The 26,438-nt window shown below is 48.5% G+C and overlaps 1 protein-coding gene across 1 annotated transcript in view; it reads left to right on the top strand.

Annotated features, from left to right (window-relative positions):
• Positions 1-16,344: 16,344 nt before the first annotated feature.
• Positions 16,345-26,438, top strand: part of GATAD2A (GATA zinc finger domain containing 2A) — a 101,752-nt gene continuing 91,658 nt past the window's right edge. Inside the window, exon 1 of the mRNA XM_032412536.1 lies at positions 16,345-16,483. The gene's annotated coding sequence lies outside the window, so the exon portion shown is untranslated. The remainder of the gene's footprint in view (positions 16,484-26,438) is intronic.

The following is a 26,438-nucleotide window of genomic DNA, read 5'->3' on the forward strand; positions in this document are numbered from 1 at the left end:
ACCAACAGGGTGTGAGAATACAGAGCCCCAGCCCCTGGACTGGAGGACCTGGTGGAAACCTGAGTCTTCTCTACTGATGATGTGCCTCTGGAACAGCCCCGCCTGGAGGAGAGGGGACCCCTAAGACCTCAAACATTTGCCCCACAGCTGCCTGTTCCTCCCTGGCCCTTACCACAGACACATTTGCTTGCTTCCCTAGTGTCCTATTTCCTGTGTTCTTAGGAAACACATCAGCCAGCCTCCATGTGCCTAGGGTTGTTTTTGTGTTGTTGGTTTTTTTTTTTTTAATTTTTGTTTTTGACATGAACGTCACATAAAATTAACCACTTATTGTGTACAATTCAGTGGCACTTAATTCCCAGTGTTGTACAACCAACACGTGTCTAGTTCCAGAACATTTTCATCACCTCAAAAGGAAACCCTGTCCCCATTAACTGTCAATCCTGTTCCCCTTCTCCCCAGCCCCTGGCAGCCACTAATCTGCTTTCTGGCTCTGGGTTTGTCTGTTCTGGACATGCCATATAAATGGGATCATACCTATGGCCTTTTGTGTCTGGCTTCTTTCACTCAACATGACTTCAAGGTTCATCGACCTACATGAATCAGACTTTGATTCCTTAAAGGTGAATAATACTCCACTGTATGGATGGACCGGTTTGCTTATCCGTCCATCCGCTGATGGATGCTTGGGTTGCTTCTTCCTTGTGGCTGTTGTGAGTAGTGTTGCTGTTGCGAATGTGCCCCTACACATTTTTGTTTAAACGTGTGTTTTCCATTCTCTTGGGTTGTGCCTTGTTTTTAATGCACAGAGATGGTGCCTGGCTGCCACCCACACTTTGTCAAGGCCCTCGTGTTGCTCTCATCACCGCGCCCCTCAGTAACACCAAGGTGCTCTCAACTGCTCACTCCTAGGGGCACGTCTGAGCTTTCCTTTGGGCCTTGGTCCTGAGGCAGAAGCACTGGCCACTGGATGTATCAGAGATTCCCCACGGCCCTGCCAGGAAGAACCTCCCCCAGTGCAGTGATCCCACCAACCCGCATTGATGCCCGCCCCCCCTCTGCCCCATACTCAACAACCCAGCCATAAATGGCTTTATCACTTGGGGTGGACTCTGCCTGCCCTATCAGCTTGGACACCGTTTTCCCCACCTCAAGTTTCACAGCCTTTCTGCAGGAATCACAGTCTGAGCCCACCCAACCGGAGCACAGCCACAAATCCACCATGTGACAAGCCACCCACCAGCAGGCATGTGGCCACCAGCTGGGAGTGAATCACGTGTGACTAGTAAGCCAGTCCCGAGATGGCCACTGTTTCACAGGAAGTAGGCTCATTTGGGTGCTGCAGAACAATGCCCTGGTTGAATAAATCAGCAGTTCCCAGAAAATTTTCCACAGATTGCCAGATATTAATGAACAAAGAGTGGCTGTTGGAGTCATAGGTTTTGGGGAACGTCTCGGGTAGAGCCAAGCAAGCTCCTTTCAGCAGGACTGCTCCCCACAAATGGACATGGTACGGAGAAGCTCTGCAGGGTCTGCGGGACACACTCGGGAAGTGGACGATGAACACAGTCAGGAAGTCATCACAGGATGGGAGGGAGGGAGGATAGGAGTGGACCTCGTAGAGGCCAGCGGGTGGCCAGGGCAGCTGGCCCAAGCACTGAGTGGCCAGGGCAGGGCTTATTGTCCTTCTCTCTCACACACACACACACACACACACCCCAATCCTCAGAAATCCTGTCACTCCACCCATTTCGGGCTATCTCCACTGCCCCTCCCCAAGTCCCAGCCATATCTCCCACCTGGATGTTGTCCAACCTCCTCCCTGAATGGTCCTGGAACACTCTGTGCTTGCTCCCACCTCTCTGCCTGCCAGGGGCACTCTCCCCACCGCTGCTCCGCTCAGCAGCCCAGCATCAGCCAGGAATGTCCTGGCCCAGGCCTGGCACATGTTGGCAGGTCCAGGAGACAGCTCAGGAGGAAGAACGCAGGCAGTCCTGGCAGAGGCCACTGTGGACACCTGCCTATGTTGTCTGCAGGTGTCAGAACACTCGGTCACTGTGCTTGCCCCGCCCCCCCCCCCCCCCCCCCCCCCCCCCCCCCCCCGGAATGCCAACAGGACCCTGCTGTACTGCAAGGAGTGGGAACTTCACAGCCCCAGGCCAATGGGCACTGGGGGTCCTGGAAATTGAAAATGATCACAATATGTATTGGCTTTCCCCTTTGGCCTAGCTGAGCCCGTTAGATTCACATTTCCCCACAAAGAAAGCTACTCAGAGAGAGGCAGGCAGTCTTGCCTCTTGGTCCTGTCTGTCCAGCACCTGACATGGCTTCCTTGATTTGAACCACGCTGATGCAACCCCAGTCAGTTCAGACTTGCCAACTGGATGCAAGAGGCTGAAGGGCTCCTGGGATCGGGGGGGGGGGGGTGTCCCCCTAGGTCAAGGGACAGAGGCAGGAGGAGCAGGATTCTGAGGGCCACAGGGGCTCCACTCCCTCATCCCCGACCCTCTCCAAGGGCTGCTGCTGGTCCCCGGAGAGCCGGGGAGGAGGAGGATTGCTGAAGAATTCAAAAGTTCATTTCACCCCCAAGTCATGCTCACATGCTGAGATTACAATGCAATTGGTTGGGAAAAGGAAGGAAAGATTCATTTCCGTTAATTTGATTTCCTTAAGTACTTTGATATTTTGGGTACTTTTTTCAAGGACCAGAAAATAGTTAAAGGGACTATTAGTGCTTTATGAAAAATACGATACTCCCAATGAATTACGGCTGCTACAATAAATGTCACTTTTAAAACCATAGCATTCTTGGGGCGCCTGGGAGGCTCAGTCGTTAGGCATCTGCCAGGGTCCTGGGATTGAGCCCCGCATTCCCTGCTTCTCCCTTTCCCGCTCCCCCACTTGTGTTCCCTCTCTCACTGTGTTTCTCTCTGTCAAATAAATAGGAAACACAAGCAGGGGGAGTGGGAGAGGGAGAAGCGGGCTTCCCGCTGAGGGGCTCAATCCCAGGACCCTGGGATCATGACCTGAGCCGAAGGCAGACGCTTAACGACTGAGCCACCCAGGCGCCCCATTCAATAAAATCTTAAAAAAAAACAAAACAAAACATAGCATTCTTACACTAGGAGTTTGTGGGCGAGAGATCAGCACCCTATGCCCCATCCCTGTCGTATATATTCTGAAAAGCTCTCTGAAACACAGCTCTCTAGAGATGGGCCCCCTTGTCAGTGTGTGTTTTGTTTTGAGTGTCGTGTCCAAGCACGATTCCGCACCCTTACTGTCTGTTCAACATGGAGTTGAGGCTCCATTTGCAGTTAGTCACACTCTGTCCGGGGTGAGTGTGTGGTCCTGAGGAGATTCTGCTACTATAGAGTTCTGCACACAAATGCTCCCCTAAAGGGTTAAGTACAAACTGCTCAGAAGTATGGCTTTGAACCGGAAGTGTATCTCCTCCTCTGTCTTCATCTGCATGTGTCACCAGTTGCTGTGGGCATCTCGGGCTCCTCCATCCTCGGCCACCAGGGGGCGTGGCGGCTCGGGCAGTGTTCCCACCAGGTTGAGCGACCTGAGTCCAGCGCCCGGCTGGGAAGGATGGGCTGGAAGTTGCCAGTCCCCAGTGCGGCCTGGCCTTGTCCTCACTTGCAGGGATGCGGAATAACCTGCACCACAGAGTCTCTCAGTTCCTCTCCTGTATCATGTGGGATAGGAGATGCTGATCTCCAGGTGTTAGGGCTGCACCATTCCCTCCTTTACTTGCCAAACATTTATTTGGCACATACTTGACGCTGAATGTTGGGGACACAGCAGGAGCCGTATCAAGCAAAGTCCCTGCCCTCAGGGAGTGGACATTCTACCAGGAGTCTGACAATGGGCCTCAAGTAGGAGTGAGCCATGCCCCGCTTGTGAGATGAGAGCAGTATACCTGTAGGATGGGAAACCAGGGACAGGTGGGGGACACTGTGACAGGACAGAGGGGAGACCTCCCTCAGCCAGCCAGTCAGAGCTGGATGATGTTTCAACTTCTGCTACGTAGACACCAAGACTGTGGGAAGGGGATGGGCCAGCCCTCGTGTCTGCTACTCAAGGGGATACTGGGAGGGCATCGGAACTGCCAGCCCTCCGGTGGCATTCTGCCTTGGGTCATGTCGGGGGGACACTGATGGGTGGGGAAAGTGGCTGAGCCCCCATTTCCAGAAGAGGGATCAAATCCCTGGATCCTCTCAGGTCCTTCTCCCCCCACCACACTCAGGCCAATATCCCAGAAACAAACTGGGGGTGAGGGTGGTGCAAACAGGGCTAAATGTGCGCAGGGGTGTGGGTCAGACGGTGACAATAACAAAGATGGGGTCACTGACCCCCTTGTATAATGTAGACTCCCAACAGCAGGTGACCAGGGGCCAGGGCACTCCTGACATCACCATGAACCAACCAGAGCAGATGCTTCGGAGCTAGGTCCCTGATCCGAGGACTCCTAACGCCCTGCCCAGCAGTGACCACACTGTTTCCTGAGCCACCCCCTCCCCAGGAAAAGGGAATTCATCTCTTAAAGAAGTTCTTCCTGCCTCCAGAACGTTCCTCTGTCTTCTGGTGCCAACAGAAGGAAGTCCCAGCTGGGCCACACCCAAATCCCTCATTCACAGGATGTGTTTCCCTCTCGACATCTAGTTCTCCTCAGACCCAAAAGCTTAAGGAGATTACTTTTGAGGGATTATTTACCCCTCCCTGACTGTGTCCTGAAATGGCCACAGGCCACACTTGTGGTTGGCCTGGCTGTGGGACACCCACACGCCTTGACTGCAGAGAGCGGGGCCCGGTGGGCTCTGCACGTAGAGACGCCACGGCAGTGTCCACTCAGTCCCTGTGATGGGAAGAGCAGCCCATGGCCACGTCACCTCTCTCTGGATTCTTCCAGCCTTCACACCTTACCTTGGTATTCACAGCCAGTGAGGACAGTGGATGAGTGCGGAACATGCTCCCCTCCCTTCTCTTAATTCCCGTGAAAAAGGCCAGAACCTAGATCCGTCTGAGAAACAGCATACAACACAATACACGTCTGTGATGCAGGGAACATCAGAGGCATTTCAATCAACATTATGTGGGCATCTAACAAGAGTTGGGGCACCCAAAAGAATCACCGGTTCAAGGTCACAATTTGGAGCCAAAGCGGATTTTTGAAACTGGTTCATCTCTCTCTCCCAAGCCACACCAGATTCTAACCTTCACATTTGACCAGTTCCTCCAAAGACTCCAAGCCATGGGGTCGTGTGAAATGGATTACTCAAACCCGGACTGACGCCTAGCGGTGGCTTGGCACACGGAAGATACTCTGACATTCTCCGATAGGTTTATACTAAAGCACTATCCATCATTGATCTGAAATTCAAATCGGACTGGGCGTCTTCTGTTTTCATTTGCTAGGTCTGGCCACCCTGGAGGCTCAATAATATCTTTGAATAAAGGAACATAGGCCTGTGATCAGAGAGCTGGAATTTGACTGAGTCCCAATAAGGAATTTTACCGACGGGAAACAGAACTCATAGGGCTCTGCAGTACTACGCTTCCTTCTTCCCATCAGAATAAAATCTCACCTCTGGGGCACCTGGTGGTTCAGTCTGTTGAGCATCTGCCTTCGGCTCGGGTCATGATCTCAGGGTCCTGGGATTGAGCCCCACGTCGGGCTCCCTGCTCAGCGGGGAGCCTGCTTCTCCCTCTCCCTCTGCTGCTCCCCCTGCTTGTACTCTCTCTAATAAATAAATAAAAAATCGTAAAAAAAATCCCACCTCCTGCCAGGCCCAAAATATCAGCCAGCCTCTCCCACCTCATCCCTGCCCACCAGCTTGCCACTGCTCTGTCCCGTACTTGGTGCCACCTGTTCCCCTCACTATTCCCCTCTACCCAAAATGCTTGTTTCCAGTTTGACTCTGTAAGATCCAGGTCTCTGCTCAGATCCACCTGTTTGCAAGCCCATGACTCCTGCCCTGGCCAGAGGCCTCCCCAGTGACTATGTCACACCCTTGATTATTTTTCTTCATCATCATCATCAGTAGTTGAAATTACCTTGTTCAGGAGAGCCTGGGTGGCTCAGTCGTTAAGTGTCTGCCTTCAGCTCAGGTCATGATCCCAGGGTCCTGGGATCGAGCCCTGCATCGGGCTCCCTGCTCCACGGGAAGCCTGCTTCTCCCTCTCCCACTCCTCCTGCTTGTGATCCCTCTCTCGCTGTGTCTCTCTGTGTCAAATAAATAAATAAAATCTTAAAAAAAAAAAAGAAAGAAAATATCAGACAAGGAATAAAAAATAACTTAAAAAAAAAAGAAATTACTTTGTTCATTTCTTTGTCAGTCTGTCCCTTCCCACTCGCCTTGATCACCACAGCATCCAGACACATGATCACAGGCCTCTGAGTATCCATGGGTGACAACTCCAATCAGGAACCCGGGCCTTGCACCGAAACTCCTGCCACAGCACCATCTCCCCCTATGCTGCAAGCTCCTGGCTCTCAGCATCACCTGGAGCAGGCATGAAGGTTGCCAAGACCAGGCAGTTTGAGGGACTCCTATACTAGTAAGAAGGTAAATTAATCTCTTAATCTAAGCAAAAGTTGTGATTCAGCATTTCCCAACCCAGGACATGTAGAAATAAATACCCTTGGGGCGCCTGGGTGGCTCAGTCAGTTAAGCATCTGCCTTCGGCTCGGGTCATGATCCCAGGGTCCTGGGATTGAGCCCCGCATTGGGCTCCCTGCTCGGCGGGAAGCCTGCTTCTCCCTCCCCCACTCCCCCTGCTTGTGTTCCCTCTCGCTGTGTCTCTCTCTGTCAAATAAATAAATACAATCTTTAAAAAAGAAAAAAAGAAAGAAAAAAAGAAATACCCTTGCTCCAAGGATCCTAGCAACTTCCCCAGTTCAAACTTCCCCACTGCAGGAGCTTCTAGGGCTTTCTATGGTGGACAGCAAGGTGCATCGTTCTCAGGAACATTCTAGAGGCTGAAACCAAACCCCACAGGACAGTCCTGAATCACTGATTGAGGCTGGTGACTTGAATCTGTGGTGAGAAGCATCGCCCACCAGACCATTTGCTTTCAATTTAAGAGATCGGAGCCCATGGGCTGACTGTACCTGTGTGTGTGCACAAAATCAAAGCGGGCCTCATACGTCTGTATATGAAATAGAACCCCTCTGGAGGGACATGCGAGAGCCTGACATCACAGCCTGTGGGCGAGGAGACAGGAGGCCCGGAGTTCAAGGTGAAAGAGATGCCTTCTCCTTGGTGCCTTTGCCCAAGGCTGCCTGCTGCCTCAGGCTGTCTGATCCTTATTAGCAGGTCATTAAACATTTGTGGCATAAATTAATATATAAACAATTAGAACCAAAAGAGCAAAATGAGACGGAACACCATATTCCTCAATATACACGTCATAAATACACATACACGTGTAATGCACACATGGCCAATTACCTATAAACAGATAACTGCCTGGGTCACCCATCTCCTTGGGCACCTTTCATTCCGGGCCACCCTTGCAGTGCTCACCCTGCTTACCTGTCCACTCCCAGTCCCGGGCCTGTCTACAGGGGAGACAGAGGAGAATCTGTGCTGATCAGGTCTGTTTCTATAGTTTTTATATGTCCGGGGGAAAATCTCTTTCTCCCGGCTCTCTTGCCTACGCTTCAGCAATAATCGAGGAGAAAATTCTCATAAAGAAGACCAGAGCCTTGGTGATCAGATGTGTCAGAGGCTGAGCAACAGGAAGGACAGGCCTGGCCCGGTCTGGGTGGAAGCCAAAGGCAGGGAGCCCTGGTGGCTGCTTCCCCACAGACTGGCCCAAAGGCCTTAACATGGAGGACGCAAGCAGCTCGGCCGCGGCAGCGACAGGGAAACTTCCCTCGCTAAGACACATGTGTGACTCTCAGGGCATGGTCCCTGAGGGCTCAGAGCTCCTTGGGGACTGCTGAATTCCACCCAAGACAAGAGCACAAACCCTGGATCCCTGAGCTGTCTGTTCTCCCCCTGGAGCTTAAATAAGCACGAAAGTGCAGTGAATCTGGCCTTTGAGACTCAGTCAGGCTCCGCTCAGAGACCAGCTTGGCCCTCTCCTTGCTACTGAGCTAAGTCACACCCTCTCTGGGCACTCCTCCCCTGGGAAAAGTAGAAGGTGGGGACTGGCTGATTTGTTAACTTCCTCTCTGCTCTGACAGTCCCCAACGTGGGATTATCTACACGGAGAGGGGACACAGAGGGGAGAAATGAGGAGGCATTTCCGAGAAGATGGGCGACCCAGGCAGTTATCTGTTTATAGGTAATTGGCCATGTGTGTATTAAATGTGTATGTGTATTTATGACGTGTATATTGGGGAATATGGTGCTATCCTCTGGGAATGTATTATCTAATGGAGATAAGAAAGGAAGAAAGAAAGAGAGAGAGAAAGAGAGAGGAGGGAAAGGAGGAGAGGGAGAGACAAAGGAGAGAAGGAAGGAAGGAGAGCCATCTTACCTACTTTGTGCGGTGAATTAATACAAAATGCACAAAAACTAAAGGATTATAAACAGAAAATGTTAAACACCAACACATTCGTGGCCCCAGCAGGTGGAAAGGCTTGCTTGGAGTCGGGGATTTTGTTCTTCACTCCTTGCACCTTTCCCGCCTTTCCACACTGCACCCCAAAGAGCTAATTTTAAGTGGCTGGGAGGACTCTGGGGAGAGTGTGGGCAGCTGCAAAGATTTCAGGATTGGAATCCAGACCGAGGTTCTGGTTTTATTTATTTGTGACCCTGGCCAAATAAAAATCCCTGAGCCTCAGTTGCATCCCCTCCAAAACGGAGGTCTATCCCTTGACCCCATACAACTACTAAGAGAGAGGGGTGCAATCAGGGGTGACAGAAGCTGGCTTAGCCCAGGGCAGTACGGGGAAACAGCCCTTTTCAAGTCGTGAACCACGGTCCACAGACTGTGAGTTCTCCAGGAGGTTAATGGGTGTTCTTAGAATAAAAGAAAACAGACCACGTTGTCAAGGAAGTTTGCAATATACCATGACAACATCCATTATCGATAGGAAAAGGTTTAGCAAAATCCTCTAGTTGAAAAAATAATTTTATAAGAGAGAAACTAATCACAGAATCCCTATTGATATCTTGAGGCCTTCTGATGTCCTATGGAATCGAGAGTGGGACATTTTACACTGATCAATGTATCCTCATGGCGGGGATGCCTGAAATCACGGATAGTACTGAACGCTGCATATACTATGACTTTTTCATATATACACATACCTATGATAAAGTTTAATTTATAAATTAGAAAGGCACAAAAATAACTGATAATTGGGCGCCTGGGTGGCTCAGTTGGTTAAGCGACTGCCTTCGGCTCAGGTCATGATCCTGGAGTCCCGGGATCGAGTCCCACATCAGGCTCCCTGCTCAGCGAGGGGTCTGCTTCTCCCTCTGACCCTCTTCCCTCTCGTGCTCTCTGTCTCTCATTCTCTCTCTCAAATAAATAAATAAAATCTTAAAAAAAAATTAAAAATAACTGATAATAAAATAGAATAATATAATAAAAGTTAAGTGTATTCGGTGTCTCTTTCACATTATCTCAAAATATCTTATTGTATTGTAGTTGCCCTTCTTCTTGTGATTAAGTGAGATGATAAAATTCATACATGATGAGATGAAGTGAGGTGAATGATGTAGGCATTGTGACATAGCACTGGGCTACTATTGACCTCCTGGCAATACCTCAGAAGGAGGATCATCTGTATCCAGACCAGCATTTGTCCTTGGGTAACTGAAACCAGGGAAAACGAAACCTCAGGTAAGGGGGTTATGACACATTCCAGGAAGTAACTGGAGTGAAGGGAGGGCCAAAGAGGAGAAAGACTTTGAATGCCAAGCCAAGATTCAACCTTTGGTGATGGAGGGCTTAAAAAAATTTCTTTTTCTTCTTAATTACAAAACCAATAGAATACAACCTCCTTAAAAATGGAAGTTTTTTGAGTAGGGGTGTGACATGGTTCTTGATTGAAGAGAAATCAGTCTAACAGTTTGTGTGTAATTGATTACGAGAGAGTCGCTAAGAGCATTTTTGGGAATGGGTGGTATTGACAGAAATCAAAAGAACAGACAGAAAAGCAAGGGGACAAATCATAATGTTGAGCAACTAACTTTGAGTTTGATAAGTGATGTTAAAGCAATCTCCAAAGATTTAAGAGCTTTCAACCTGGAACACCAGGCAAGTGATGTTAGTGCAGAAGAAAAGAGTGACAAAGGGAAGCAGGTTGAAAGGATAGGGTTCCCTCTCCCTTTTTCTGCCATTGTGGTGTGTGCAGCTGACTCTGTGCACAGACCTCTTGTCTTCTTACACAGCTTTTAGGATCAAGGGCTTCCTGGTTGAGAAACAGAAGTAGAATTATCCCATTCCCCATGGATTCCGATAAAAACTGGTAATAAAATCAGGTATAACTCCAAGAGGAGACATTGGAGAAGAACCAAACTGATGTATAAGGAATCACTTATGAGATGGCACACATATTTATACTGTATCAAGGTCACTGACATCTTACCATGTCATGTTGAAAAGGTCACCACTCTCTCTGGACAGTTGGATGTGTTTTATTAGGAAAATAATTTTCTTCTCTTTGTTTCTCTGCTTCTGCACTAGTAGGTTGGTTCAGTAATAATATATGAGAGCTTTTGTTTGAAAAAAAAAAAAGAATGGAGAGTGGGTTAAAGAGAAAGACATCAAATTTTGTCTGAAACATATGTAGCTGTTGAGTTTCAGTCACATCCCATCTAGAAGGGAAGGAGATCCCAGACAGGAACTCAGGCAGACTGGAAATACAAATCTGGGAGTTCCTAAGAGTTCTACTCCTTGAAGGGATTCATTCTCTGAAGAAACATAGCAAGCACAGAGAAATAGCAAGAGATGAGATGGCAGAATTTCCAGGTAGAAGTTGGACGAAGACTGAACAGGAGACCAGAAGAGGCAAGTTCCCCAGAAACCATGAAAGACATTTCAAGGAGTAAGGAGTGTCCTCTAGATGCTGGAGGTTGGAGAAAATGCAGACCAAGAAGAGTTCCTGCAAGGGGAATCACTCCGTTCTCAGTAATTTGAGAGAAGGATTTTAGTGGCAGGATTAGACACCAGCCTGACAGGGAGGAAGGAATTGGCAAGGGAATGAAAGCAGTGGGCCAGGTCCACAGGCATGACATGCATGTCCCTTGGAGGCAGAGAGGCAGTCACTTCAGTCCTAGGACACAGGGCTCTTGTCTCAAGAGAGAGAGAGGTTGGAGGAAGGGTCTGAAATGCAGTGGAATGAAGGCCCTGACCTAGGTTTTAGGCTCAGATGTAAGTGCTTGTCTAGGATGCTAAAGGCCTTCAGATCCCACAGAAGCTCAAGGGGAATTCTTCACTGGTGGTAGTAAGGAAACTCTTTCCTACCTAGCACTGCAATTGGCTCCTCCCTCTGCACAAAAAGTGGCCACACATGTCAAAGGTCAACTCCCTCCCGTTCAGAAATGCTTTCCATCCTGGTTGGGGAAGTCACCCTTTTGACTTAGTAGTCTTCTAAGCTGTAGGCATGTAGGTGTACATAATACTTTTTTGCTCCAGCAAAGGGTTATCACCAGTGCCATTTAATTATGTCAATAAGAACCAGATAAGATTTGTTACTACTAGGTTTTTGACCTAGAGACTAGAGAAGCCTGACAGAAAGGGCTCCTGGGCTCCATCTGGACTCAATTCCAGATTTTCTAGCCATCCAACACCAATGAAACTACACTGCTCCCCCCCCTCGGATATTTCAGGTGCTCCCTGACTTTCTCTTGCGGGGAGCAGGAGGATGACTTAGGCCAACCTCTTGATTTGGTAGTGTCTATTTCTCTCTGAAAAGACACTGACTTTTTACTATCCTTTCCCTGGGAGACCCAGAGCCAATTCCTATGACCTGCTAGAAGATGCAGGCTTCAGTAGATTAGCAATTCACATATGTGAACCTCAAAGTGCTTGGCAAACCCGAATGAATTTTGCAGTCCAACAATCTTAGGAGGCAATGATGGAAAGGGCACTTTGCTCTGGTCACCTGAACTGGCAAGTGACACTGGAGGACTTTAACTTTTGTGCTTAGTACCGTTCCCACTGGTATTAACCAGCTGTTATTCTTCACTGTTAGTGGGCACTCTTCCTCGTCCAAGACCCTAACACCAGTAGGGGGTCTCTGCAGGCTGGCACCCACCAGGCCCTCATTTTTCTAACTACCACTGAGGCCTTGCCTTCCTTGCTGCCTGTGCAGTCACCTGGCTCAGTTCCCGTTTCCCTATTTGGATGTGAATGTCACTTAGCCAGTTTGCCCACATGATTTCCCAGACCCAGGAAGGGACACGCCTCGATGCAGAGAGATGCAATCACTACTACCACTGTGGAAAGGAAAGCCATCCTTGGTATGGGTCACATGCCCTTCTTTTCATTTTTTATGTCAGAAGCTGTGCTTGTGTCATCCATTTTGGTGGGGCATTTCACTTCCTCTGATGAATGCCCATTTGCCTTGGACTCTTCCAGGATACAATTTCCCAGGCAATAGGGCTCTTGTTTATGTTTAGATGCCAGACTTCTCGGACATCCCTTAATCCAACATCTCTGCCTCCAGGCAATGCCTTTTTCCAGAGAATAAAGAAATTCTGTACATTCTTAAAATAAAAAGTGAAACATAATTATAGGTCCTGACATTTCTAGGGATCAGTCTGGGAATTACACAAGACAGCCCTGAAATAACCTCACTTCATTTCCAATCTCCCTTTGACAAAGTTAATTTCGGCGGCCTTGACGCTGGTTATGGTCCCCCACTTGCCCTTTGCTCTTGGAGTTAGGGGACTCTAGCAGACCTGTATCCAGAAATTTCCCACGGCTTGCCGAAGAGAGAGATAAGGCTCGGGAAGTTTTTGGTTCCTAACATGTCTCAACTTGGCACAAGGACTCAAGGGGATAGGCGCCTCTTCTTCTCCCCGTTCCTGCACATAGGCCCAAAGTGAGATTAAGGCAATGCAAGTTTAGGATCCAGCCATAGAGTAGGAGTGGGATGTGAACAAGTCACAGTTGCCCTGTAAGTCTCTCCATTTCTCATGTATAAAATGAAGCGTTGGACAATGAGCTGCTCTTTGATCCCAGTTCAATTCAGTCACTATAAAAGCACTGAGGGACTACTTAAACGAATAAGGCTGGATCCCTGCTCTCAGAAAGCATCCTGCTTAGTGACTGGAATGAAAGGAAAAGCTCCTGAGTCCTACTGTGCACCGTACACGGTGCACTCTCCTCAGCGCAACCTTTGAGACTGGTGTTCTCATTTCTGATATGGCTGAGGAAAGTAACTGGCCTAGCTCCTGTGGGTTCAACTGCAGCTCTGCTAGCCACCAAATTCTGAGTGGTTATTGTCACCCAGACTGGCTCAGACACTTGCAGAATGTGGTAAGTGTTACAACAGAGGTGCAAACAAGGGGCTCTGGGAACACATTGTCTTCATGTTTCCAGTGGCTTCCTTCCCTAACCAAGGACTCTGTCAACCTTGCCACTTGAGTCCAGGCTGAGTTCAGTCAGGGAATCAGGCCCCACAGGGCTGCCTGCCAACCTCCCATTCCTGTGACTCTCAGGATTTATCCTTTACTTTTCTTCCAGGAATGACAGCCCACTTGTAACAATAACAATAATCCCTTCCACCACCGCTTCATGGTTTACAAAACAGTTTCACATCATTTAATCACATTCCTACAATATCTTCTTGGTATCTCTTTAGTATAACATTCTGCCTTGCCTGACAGGCCTGTTTCCCTTTATTGCATTCATCTTGGCTCACAAGTTCCATCCTATAATTCAGGTATCTCAGTACCTCGCACATTTCTGTGCACAAAGTGGGGGAGATAAAAGTTTGCCGTATTGAATCCTCACTGTGTTGTGGGTCTTTCTCATGGCTGCTTTCTTCACCCCTTTGATTCAATGGTTGTTTGGTTGTCTGCTAAGGGCAAAGCTGGGTTCTTTCTTTCTTCCTTTCTTCCTTGCTTTCTAAGTAATCTCCACACCCAATGTGGGGCTCAAACTCATGACCCCGAAATCAAGAGTCACATGCTTTTCCGATTGAACCAGCCAGGTGTCCCAGAGCTAGGTTCTTAAAAAGATTTTATTTTATTTTTGATTTTATTTATTTATTTGACAGAGAGAGACACAGCGAGAGAGGGAACACAAGCAGGGGGAGTGGGAGAGGGAGGAGCAGGCTTCCCGCGGAGCAGGGAGCCCAATGCAGGGCTCGATCCCAGGACCCTGGGATCATGACCTGAGCTGAAGGCAGACGCCTAACGACTGAGCCACCCAGGCGCCCCAAAGATTTTATTTTTAAGTAACCTCAATACCTGATGTGGGGCTTGAACTTAGAACCCCGAGATCAAGAGTCCCATGTTCTACCAACTGAGCCAGCCAGGCTCCCCAAAGCTGGGTTCTTTGAGGGGGAAATCAGGCAAGAAGTTCAGATCAACAGTGGGGAAGATAGAGGCAAAGGACTCTGACACCTGGTGGGCCATGGTACGTCTTACAGCAGAGATGCAAACACTGTGCAGTTTGAGTGACTGATGAATTTTGTCTGGGGGTGGGTGGGAAGCAGGAATGCTTCTTGGAAGGGACCCACCCAGTAGAGAAGGAAAGGGGCTGAAGAACTGGACAGGGGTCAGAATCAGGAATGGCCACAGATTTGATTGACCCTTGGGAAAGAGAAGAGAGCTGCACAGAAAAACACTCTCAAAAAAAGAGGAAAGAGGGCTAAATGGGTAGCTTTTCCAAAAAGGAAGTATTTAACTCCCCAAAATTTTCTAGGAAAGAGTCAAATGGTCACAGTTCCTAGGAAAAGGGGAACCATTACTGCAACACAGACACTGCTTAGAAAAAGTTCAGGGAGCACAACTACCTTACATTTTGTTAGTAAAAGGGATGGGGGGCATCAATCTCCTGCGATTCCTCTCTGGAGAAAAGAGAGGGGCTTGAAGTCACAAGTTTCTCCTCTGGTCGGGGGAGGGACATACAAGGTAGGAATTTCCCGAGTTATCTTTAGATATGAAGGCCACAGCACATAGCCCCCACTGCCCCTCAGCCAAGGGAGGGAGAGGGCCAGCGGCCCCTATAGTGCTCAGAAAAGGGCTAGGGTATGCTCCCCAAAATACTGTCCAGGAAAGGAAGTGGGGCCTGAGTTCCTCCAAGTCTCCTTAGTAAAGGGGGCAAGGGCCTGAACCTCTACCAATTTTCTTAGAAAACAGAGCTAGGGTTGCAAATCTACAAAATCACCCTCATCCTAGCAATTCTCGGAAAAGCTGGCAGGGCAAGACTCGCCAAAACTTTCTTCAGAAGAGAGCCAGAGCAAGAACCTCCAAGATTCTCTTCAGGAGAGGCACTAGGGCAAGATTCCTGGATTCTCCTCAGAATGGGGGCTAGGAAACGAATTCCGAAGATTCTCCTCAGAACGGGGGCCAGGGACAAGAATCCCCAAGATTCTTATCAGAAGAGGTCGAACCCACAACTCTCGTCATAAAAGAGCGCAAGGGATAACGCATTCCCTCGCGAACAAGGCCGAGCCAAGGGCTGCCCAGTCTCCTCAGAGCGCGCCTCACGCGGCCCCGCCCACCGCCCGGCGTAACCGCCCCACGCCCGCCCTGCCCAGGCCCTCTCCGGTGCATTGTGGGTGGGGCGCCCCTGCTGAGCACTGCGGGGAACCCCCTGCCCAGCCAGTTGTCGGCCGCCCGGCGGCCCAGCCGAAACGCCCTCCGGGGTCCGAGCGAGCCGGCCAAGAATTGACGCGTCTCCAAGTCCCCGCCCCTCGTGGCGTTCCCGCCCCGAAGCCGAGGCCCTGCCCCCGAAGGGCCATGACTGGCCCTGAGGTCCGCTCCACTCTTTCATTGGCAGACCGCTTGTCAGTCACCCCGTCCCTCCTCCTCGGGCCCGCCCAGACCGCCGGCGCGATCCCGAGGGCCAGCCGGCTCGCGCTTTCATTGGCTGTGGGGCACTGTCCGTCGTGAGGCTGGCCACGCCCTCCGTGGGAAGCGGATCCCCGGAGCCTCAGCCAGACCTCATTGGCCTGCGGTGCCGCCACTCGACGAGACGCGCCTCAACCCGGAAGTGTGCGAGGCGAAATCTGCCTAGCAACCGGGGAAGCCGGGCTGCGAAGCGGGCAATTTCAGTGTGAGAAGGAGCGGCGAGACCGAGCGGCGGCTCCGAGCGCGGCGCGGCGGCTCCTCCCGCCCGGGGTCAGCGCCCCGGCGCGCGCACGCGCATCCCTGCCACCCGAGCGCGCTCCGGGCCGCCCGCGCAGTCGCTCGGTCGGTCGTCCGTCGTCCTGTCGCCGCCGCCGCCGCGGGCGCCACCTGAGGGAGCCGCCGCCGCGGGACCCGAGCTGATCGGACCGGACCCCGCCTCCCGAGGCCACCCGGGGCCCAGCAGCCGCCCGCAGAGGCGCCGAGCAACTTCGGTGAGTGAGGGGCCGGCGCCGCTGGTGGCGGGTCCCCGGCTTCCGGTGCCCCGGGCTTCTCTGGGGCTTCCGCTTCTCTGAGGGGACCGCCTCCGATGCGCGGACCCCCTTCTCCGAGGGACCCCCGCCTCTCTCAGGGGAGACCCCCTTCTCGGAGGGACCCCCACCATGAGGGACCCCCCACTTTTCTGAGGGACCCCACCTCTCTGAGATACTCCTTTCCTCTGAGGGACCTCCACTCTTCTGAGGGGCGCCCCCCTTCTCTGATGGACGCTCCACTTTTCTGAGGGACCCCCTGTCTCTGCGAGGGAGCCCTCCCTCCCCCGTGTCTTTGAGGGACCGCCTGCTTCACTGAGGGCCCCGCTCCCTGAGCCCCCTCCTAACTTGTCTAAAGAGACCCCTGCTTCTCTGAGCGGTGCTCTTTCTCTGAGGGACCCCCCCCCCGATTTCCTGGGGACCCTTGCTTCTCTCAGGAGACACCCTGTTTCTGGGGGACCCTCCTCGCTTCTCTGGGGGGCCCCACCCTCTCTGAGGAGACCTCCCGGCCTTTCCAGGGACCCCCCCCCCCCGTTCTCTGAGGAGAGCCCTGCTTCTCTGAGCTGTTGTCCCTCTTATCCCTTTTTGCCCTTGCTTTTCTAAGGTGTCTCCCACTTTGCACAGGGCCCGTTTCCCCCTACCTTTCTGAGATGCTCTCCCTGCTGTCCCCCCTCCCTGGGTGACCTCCTCCTCCTCCCAAGCGTCCCCAACTAATCTGAGGTGTTGCTGCTTCTGTCAGAATCCCTTCTGGGCGTGTTCCCCACTTTTCTGAACTATCCCCACTCTTGATGGGACCCCCTACTTTTTGATGAGTGCCTTCTCTTCCCTGAAATGGTATTCATTTGACTGGATCCTTAGTTCCCAGAGGAAAAGTTCCCCACTTTCCCAAAATGTTTTCTTTTGGGCTCTCCACTAATCTGTGGAAGCCACAATTTTCTGAGGGGTCCCTGGCTCCTCCAGAGGTTCTCCCCTTAATATGGGATGTCCTTCTCCTAGGGGATCCTCATGTCTCTTAAGTGTGCCTCCACTTTTCCAAGATATCCTCTGCTGGTGGGAAACACTGTGGATTTCCTCACTTCTCTGGTGCCCCCGCATTCTGAGGAGTTCCCCTCTCACTTGCCTGAGGACATTTCCCCCTTTCCTGAGGTTTCCTGCCCGATTCTCTAAGGGAGAAGCTCTTCCTTCATTTTCCTTGGATCCTCTAACTTCAAGGTTCCCCTGTTTCTGTTTGGGGTACCCTCTTCCTCCTTTCTGGAAGGAGAGACCAGAAATGTCCCCCCTTTTCTGTCTTCTTTCTTGCCCAATTGGAGGAGGAGTTCTTTGAACTTTTACCTCAGCTTCCAAGGACCTGGAGAATTTTGTGGCTGGAAAGGAATTTGGGAGACAGTCAAACAGACGACAGTTTCTCTCGTCCTTCTGAGACCTGCTAGATTTGAGGGGGAGCAGGGGCTGTTGCCAGATGACCCCCTTGGTTACTCCATTTTTGAGCCGTGGGCCACCACAGTGTTGTCAGGCCATTGTGGAGGCGGGAGGGACAGGGCTAGAGCATTGTCCTCCTATTATTCCCCATTATCACACTGTCAGGCTGTGGGACCGACCCACTTCCTGTCCCATCCCTCAGTCCTCCTTCTGCATAGTGTAGCACACCACCCTCTCACCCCCCCAAAAAAGGAGAAGCAAAAACACTCCTTCAGGTCTTCCTGCTATGTTTTCTCTGATTCACCCCTTGATCTCTAGAGGATCCCCAGTTTGTGGGCCAGTCTGGTTTGAATGGCAGGGCAAGAAGCAGGAAATGGGTCACCTTAGATCCAGGAACAGTGGAAGGGAGGCAAAGGACAGGGAATTTGACAGTATTTCTCTAAGTTTTAGGTAACTTCAGCCTGGCCCAAAGGAAGTTTTTACATGGCTTTTACAAATCTCATGTGTACTTTTTTTAATGGCCCACCCTGGATTCCAAATTCACTCCAGTAGCTAATTTTATCTGCTTTGCCAAATGCAGAGCTCTCTGGAGCCCAAGTAGATGAATGCTGGCATTGAGAGATGGTCCAAAGGACAGGAATGAACTCAGTTTGAAACCTGAGTAACTTGTAACCACTTCGTGTCCATGTACAAGTCTCTGGCTAAAAACATGGGGAGAATGTATTTGAAGTGGAGTTCTGAAATGTAGGCTGAACTGTTTGGTTTAGCATTTCAACAAGTTCTTCTCTCTGACTCTGCTAGAACTGCAGTTCACTTTACAGTGTGACTTAAGGCTGTCTCTCTCCTGTTCATTTCCATCTGGGTCTTGCTTAATTTGAGTCCTTTGTGAAGATTCCTGCCGAGGCTATAATTTGAGTTCTAAATCTGTCGGTGGACCATGTGGACACAAGTTTCAACTCGAGCTATTTTCTTCTGTAGAGAAGCGCTTGGAGAGTTTCCTAGGCCCTTTGCTCCTGGGGTAGTCAAGTCCAGGCAGGAAGGTGCCGCAGACCTGGATGTTCTCCTACTGCCTCTTCCTGGTCAGTTGTAGGCACTGCCCTGAGGGGAAGGGGAAGGATGGTGGGGAGCTTGGGGCTTAGGGTTTCCTGAGACAGGGCAGAGAAGTGCCGGCACATATTTATTATTTTGAATGAAACCCATAGGATCAGTAGGATGGGGTGTTGGAAAGGGAAGGGGGAGCTTTGAAGTCAGGACTTGATTCAGGTTTTGGTCTGTCCTTCCTAGTTGTGTGGTCTTTTACAAGTTATAATGCAAAATCAGCACATTACTAAATATTTGAGGGGTCACATATCTATGTGTGTGAAGGTGCCGACAGATGGGAAGTGCTTCCTAGACAATGAATGAATGAATCTGAGGTAATGAAGGGGAGGCAGCCCGCATAACGCCTAGCACATGGTTGGTGTGCAATAAAGGTTGACTGTTGTGCTCAAGAGATTAAGGTTCTGGTCTGGACTTCCAGACCAGGAAGCACTTGATATTCTGCCAAGGCTAAATATGCTCATAGAGAAAGAACTGTGGTATGTCTCTTGCAAAACCCATTGCCACCCTGGGTCTTGTAGCGTTTTTCTGTGTTCAGATAGCAGATGTGAGATGGATTTGCTGTGTAGCAGACATTTGTGTTGCCTTGGTCTTGCCTTCTGCCTCTGTAAAATGGGGTGATTTGTGAGTTGAGGGCAAGTAGGGAGATGTATTACTATAATTAGACTGTAGGCAAAATAGAAGATTATAATGAACTTTAGGAGTTGTGGGAAGAAAAAAGTAGGTGAACTATAAACCTAAAGGATCATATCCGTATTTTGGGACTGTTTGAGTGAGTGATATACAGCAGTTACTTGGTGAGTGTCTCTTCTTACACATTAGAACCTTGAAAGCAGAATGTTCTTTTAGAGTAATGGATCAGATTTGGGGACAAAAGACTGGGAAAGTGATGTACAAAGGCATTTGATGTCCCATAATAATAGTGCATTGAGAGGGCCAGTGTGTGGCTTAGTGCCCATGAGGAGATCAGAGTTCACCTTGAGCTCCCAGGATCTAGAGAGCTGTAGAAGATGCTAACTCAGCCTCTGGGGGTGGGGGTGGAGGTAGGGGCTAGAGTGGGCAGGACATTTTTTTTTTTTTTTTTGAGAGGATTCTTTTTTTTTAGCCATTAGTGAAAGTCCTAAAATCATGGCCAGTGAGTTGGGCCTAGCCTTTTTCACTTACTAGTGTGGTGACAGATGGCACTTGCCTCTAATATCTAAAACCCAGGGGGAAATAATGGGTGAAAATCTGTGCTAGGCCTCCACTGGGCTACTCCCAGGTTTGAAGGATTCCTGCCCACCTTTGAAATTATACCCACTCCTTCCCTCTTTCCCTCCTTCCTTCCCTCTGCCTGTCTGTCTGTCTGTCTCTCTTTCTCGACTTTGCTATTGAGGCAAAGAACCACCAATCTTAAATTTCTCTTAATTCTTTTAAGGACAGTAATTCCATTAAAGAAAAAGGAACAAAGTTTTATTATTTTTAAAGTATAAAAAAATAAGGTAAATAACTTTAAAGGGATCACTATCCCTTTTGAAATTATGCTGCGTCTTTTGTGTGCCACAGACTTCACTTTGGTGGATGGTGGCGCCACCACCAATTCTCTTTTATCTAACAGGAAGTTTTTTTTTTAACTTTTTGTTTTAATTGAAAGATCCTTACAGCAATAAAAACCCTTGGATAGTTAGAAATGATATTGATCTAGGTACATTTATTAGATGTAATGTAACATGGTTATCCGTCGGTGGGGAGCTCTAAAAGGCATGTGGGTCCCAACACTGCCCAGATTCTAACTCTGGACGATAAACTGTTGATTTATATAACTGAAATAGCTAGGGAAGTCAGGGTTTCCTTCCTGTTGGAGACAGCACTGGGGGCATTAAATCCCTGTGGATCTTGATGATTAGAAAGAAGCTGACCTCTTTTGGAATTGGGAAATAACTACTGTATGAAGTCGTTCCATCCAAGTGAATGGAAGGTGTTATTTTTAATTTGTAGTATTAATTTTGGCTTTATCCTCTCTGCAGCCTGGCTGCCTTTGTTTTTAGTGGTGTGTTGTCTGAATAAGACTTTATCCCTTCAGGGGCACCTGGGTGGCTCAGTTGGTTAAGCGTCTGCCTTCATTCAGCTCAGGGCATGATCCCAGGGTCTTGGGATCGAGCCCCGCATCGGGCTCCCTGTCCTTACAGCTTGTGCTCTCTCTCACTATCTCTGTCACTATCTGTCTCTCTCTCTCAAATAAATAAAAAACAAATAAAATCTTAAAAAAAAAAGAATTTATCCCTTCAAACTGGCCTATAAGGGACAGTTTTAGCACCCAACTAAACTAGGTTTTCCTGTGTGGCCATAAGGTAGGGCATTTTTTTTCTTTTTTCTTTTATTTTTTATTTGACAGAGAGAGAGAGACAGCAAGAGAGGGAATACAAGCAGTGGGAGAGGGAGAAGCAGGCTTCCTGTTGAGCAGGGAGCCTGATGTAGGGGCTCGATCCCAGGACCCTGGGATCACCTGAGCCGAAGGCAGACGCTTAACGACTGAGCCACCCAGGCGCCCCTATTTTTAATTTTTTTAGTTTAACTTAAATTGGATTGAAATATAGTGTTAAATATTCTGGCTCATGTAACTTCTTCCTATGCCAGCAAATAATCCAGCAATAAATGTTTGCGTGCCTACAGTATGCCGGGTGCACCATGCTGGGTGTTGTGGGCCTAGCAGTGAGCAGGACAGATGAAGTCAGCTTTCAAGGAGCTTACATCCCAGTCACAGACAAGAAAACAATCGAAAGAAAGACTACTGCAGGGCTTCTTTGGGAATATCCCTGGATGTTGGGAACTTGAGGTGGAGTTTCTTGGAGGTTTAGAAGTGAAACCTCACTATCCCTCTAATTTCCTCACTGGGCTTCTTGCTTCTGTTTCCTCCCTCTAAAAGAAGGCAGAAATTTTGGCATTTTCCTGGTTGATTGTTGGCTTTTGGCACTAGTTGATCCAGGATGATGGTGACTGTAATCTTAGAGAAATGAGAGAATCTGGGTTGGTCACTGCTAGGAGCATTTTCAGCTTTGCTTTTCTTGAAGTCAGTGGCAGTGTGTTTTTGGAATCCTGTGGCATTTCTTCATGGCAGTGCATATTACACAAAGAGATAAACAGCTCTAAAAGCCCTTTCCACCTTGTTTGAAATCTTAAAAAACAAATTCAGACAAGTGGAGTGCTTGGCTGTTGTTTATGGCATAGGAAAGAAAAGTGAGATTTCAACTAGATTGCTTTGTTGTGTATTAGTAGGTTCTTGGTGCACAGTTCCCTCCGCCCTAGGATTCCCTCTTATACTGGGACTGGGAAAACACTATTTTGACTTTCCTATGTTGTGGGCACATTTGATGTTAGTCCATAGAGGTCAATTTTGTGACAGGTGCTTTTCTTAAGGGTATTTGTGGGGGGTGGAGCCAGAGAGCTGGGGTGGGTATTCATTCAGGACACAGGCTCTAAGGGGGAGAGGGAGATTATAAGGAGAGTTTCTGGTAGTCTGTCTTCCTTTCCTTCAACCAAAGTACTGACTCGGAGGTGAAGAGGCAGGCTCTGGCCGGAAGTGGGCGTGGGCAAGTAATGCAACTGTGCACGTGACCAGGCTCCCACCTCTGGGCTCTGCTGCCCTTGGGAAGTGGATGCTTGCTCCCTCCTCACTTCCTGTTCCCTTGCCTTCCAGCGGAGTTCTTGGGCCCCAATTTGAGCATAGAAAACATGTTCAAATTCTCACTTTTTCCCTGGTAAGCTGCTTTGTCAGAGCTGGGAGCCACCAGGGGACTTGTACTTGGCAGTTCTGGGGGTTCAGCTAATGTACCTACAAACTGGCAGGGTAGCCAACAGGATGGTTTCCTTTGCATTACCACAGGAGCTTGCCTGCAGAGGGCTGCTCTGGAGATGTGTATAGAACTCAAGGAAGCAGACATTAGAAGGTCCTTCTACAAGAGTGTGCTCTTGAAGAATGGTTTACTGTTACTTGTCTTCATTATTTTAAAAGAGTACCCTCTGTGGAGTAGAAACTTTAGAGTCAGAAAGACTTGGGTTTGTATTCAGAATCTGCCACTTGCTGGCTCTGTGACCTCAGGAAAGTGGCTTAACTGCAAATGGCTTAACTTCTTTGAGTCTCAGTTTTTCATTTGTGAGGCGGGGATGGTAAGCATGAAGCAGGTGGCCAGATTGTTGTAGGTGTCCAATAAAGGTAGTTGTTATGGAATCATATAAAAGCTTACTGGCCCTCTTAAGATTGGCACCCAAGTTTGGATAGCTACCTATAGCAGTTAATACTGTCTGAGAGCAAACCAGTCCATGTTGGGGCGACAAGCTGGGTGCAACTGGGGACCGATGATCTAGAGGTTCCCAGATTGGCTGATTTTTCTCAGTGAGTTTCCTCAGTTCCTTGTAGCTTTAGGCTGCTATGCATCGCCTTTGTGTACTTACTATATGGACTTGCAGTGCCCCCTGAAGCATGGATAGGGTAACTGGGAAAAAGGCTCAAATTGGAGGGTGGGCAAAGGAGGGGTAATAGAGAGAGCTACTTGTTAGATGGCTAGGCATTCTGGGGAGTGAAATAGCATGGGCATGGGCAGGGACCTGGAGGTGAAAAACAACCTGGTGAGTTCTCTTGACCTGAGGAGGTTATGAACATCTGAAAATCAGAGTTTGAACTGAGCACCTTTGGCAAGAAAAGTCCAGTTACCTTCAAAGGTAGAAAGTTTTATAAAATGTGCCATAGTAGAATTCAAAATTGAACTCAGATTAAAATATTTAAATTGAGATCTTAGTAAGAATTGTCAATCAGAAATATCAATGATATCCAGTGAAATCAGACCAACTGGACTCTCTTTAACGGTATGTAGTCTACATGAAGTTTAATCTCCTGAGGAGCTTCAAGAAAACAAATTTGGGTAGGCTGCTTCTGAGTTATTTTTCTTTGAGAATTGTTATCATTTAAGCTGGTCTAAAATCTTTAACATAGTAAAACAAGTTTTTAACTTGCATGACATTTTCAAGGTTTAGGTTTTATATTGTTATTTGCGAAGCTTTCAAGTTTTATATTTAATCTCTTAAAGCATCTCTGTTGAAGGTTGACTTTTGACTTAAATTTGAAATAAAGATCTTTTTCTTCTCAAACCAGGAGTTGGTAAAATGTAGGCCTGATCAGGTTGGCATGCAAGAAGGCATGGGTGTTTTGTTATCAAGCTGTGAAGGAGAAAACCAGAAAGACCCATCCCCTGTATTTTTTTTTTTTAATTTATTTTTATTTTAATTTTTTAAAAGGTTTTTATTTATTTATTTGAGAGAGAGAGCAAGGAGGGTGCAGAGAGAGAGGGAGAAGCAGACTCCCCGTGGAGCAGAGAGCCTGACACCGGGCCTGATCCCAGGACCCCGAGATCACAACCCGAATGAAAGGTAGACGTTCAACCAACTGAGCCACCCAGGTGCCCCAAAATTTATTTTTATTTTAAAGATTTATTTAAGAGAGAGCGAGTGAGTGCATGTGCGCAGGGGGAGGGGCAGAGGGAGAGGGAGAGGGAGACAAGTAGACTGCACTGAGCAGGAAGCCTGCCCCAGGGCTCAATCCCAGGACCCTGAGATCAGGACCTGAGCTGATGCTTAACTGACTGAGCCACCCAGGCACCCCCACAATCCCCTCTATTTTTTATAGGAAATGCTAGGTACCAGGGGAGGAGAGGGGGGTACCCATCCTATCAGGAAAACTTTTGGGAGGAATATTTTTCTTCCTTCCTTTGTCAGGTTGCAATATCTGCCATTTAACAACCAGGGAGTGGGGTGTGAATTGGATATCAAATTTTTAAAACATATTTTTCTTCGTGTCTAAATCGTGGATGTTTATTAACAGACCAATGATGTGACTAGCACTCTTTCTTTGCTAAGTAGGTTTGAATAGGTTGATCTCTAGACTTAAGACTGACATACAGTCTTTTTTTTTCTTTTTCCTGGTAGCTTTCTGATTTTTTTCCTTTTAATTTTTTTATTTTTATTTTTATTTATTTATTTATTTATTTATTTTTTTAAAGATTTTATTTATTTATTTGAGAGAGAGAATGAGACAGAGAGAGAGAACATGAGAGGGGGGAGGATCAGAGGGAGAAGCAGACTCCCTGCTGAGCAGGGAGTCCGATGCGGGACTCGATCCCGAGACTCCAGGATCATGACCTGAGCCGAAGGCAGTCACTTAACCAACTGAGCCACCCAGGTGCCCTCCTTTTAATTTTTTTAATTCATAGAAAACAGTTCACTTACCTTTTTTTTTTTTTTTTTAAAGATTTTATTTATTTATTTGACAGAGAGACACACAGTGAGAGAGGGACACAAGCAGGGGGAGTGGGAGAGGGAGAAGCAGGCTTCCCGCCAAGCAAGGAGCCCAATGTGGGGCTCGATCCCAGGACCCTGGGATCATGACCTGAGCTGAAGGCAGATGCTTAACAACTGAGCCACCCAGGCGCCCCCACTTACTAACTTTTCAAAGACTTAAAATTGATCTATATCAGGTGGGCATTTTTTTTGTAAGCCATGTATAGACACAAAAGAGATATTCCTTGCCAACTGGTGACACATGCAGATGAAGACAGAGTGAGAGATATACTTCCGGGTTCACAGATACATCTAGCCGTTTGTATTTAACCCTTCAGTGGAACATTTGTGCTCAGAACTCTGTAGTAGTGGGACTTCCTCAGGGCCACACAGAGACTAAGTACAGATGGAGCCTGAACTCCATGTTGCCTGACACTAAGTATACGGAATTGTGGGTAGAAACAACACTCAAAACAAACATATGCTGACAAAGTGGCCCATCTCTAGAGAGCTGTGTTTCAGAGCGCTTTTCAGTGTATATACGACAGGGATGCGTCAAAGGGGTGCAGATCTGTCTCCCACAAACTCCTAATCTAGTGTAAGAATGCTGTTACTTAAAAAATGACATTTGTTGTAGCAGGCGTAATGCACTGGGAATATTGTATTTTTCATAAAGTACCACTGTAATAGTCCCTTTAACTATTTTCTCGTCCTTGAAAAAGGTACCAAAAACATCAAAGTACTAAGGAAATGATATTAACATAGGAATTAATCTTTTCCTTCTCTTTCTCGACCAATTGCATTGTAATGTCACTATGTGAGTATGAATTTGGGGTGAAATAAGAAACTTTAAAACAATCCTCCCTTAGAGATTGTAGTTATGATTGTCCCTAAACTCAGGGAAAACAGTTTTAGACTTTTGAGCTCTAAAAATGAGAAGTATGGAGGCACCTGGGTGGCTTAGTTGGTTAAGCGTCTGACTCATGATTTCAGTTCAGGTCATGATCTCAGGGTCTTGAAATCCAGCCCCTTTTGGGTACCACGCTGAGCGTGGAGCCTGTTTAAGATTCTCTCTCTTCTTCTTCCCTGCCAC

The sequence above is a fragment of the Phoca vitulina genome, unplaced genomic scaffold (assembly GCF_004348235.1).
Source record: "Phoca vitulina isolate PV1807 unplaced genomic scaffold, GSC_HSeal_1.0 scaffold13, whole genome shotgun sequence".
Lineage (NCBI taxonomy): Eukaryota > Metazoa > Chordata > Mammalia > Carnivora > Phocidae > Phoca > Phoca vitulina.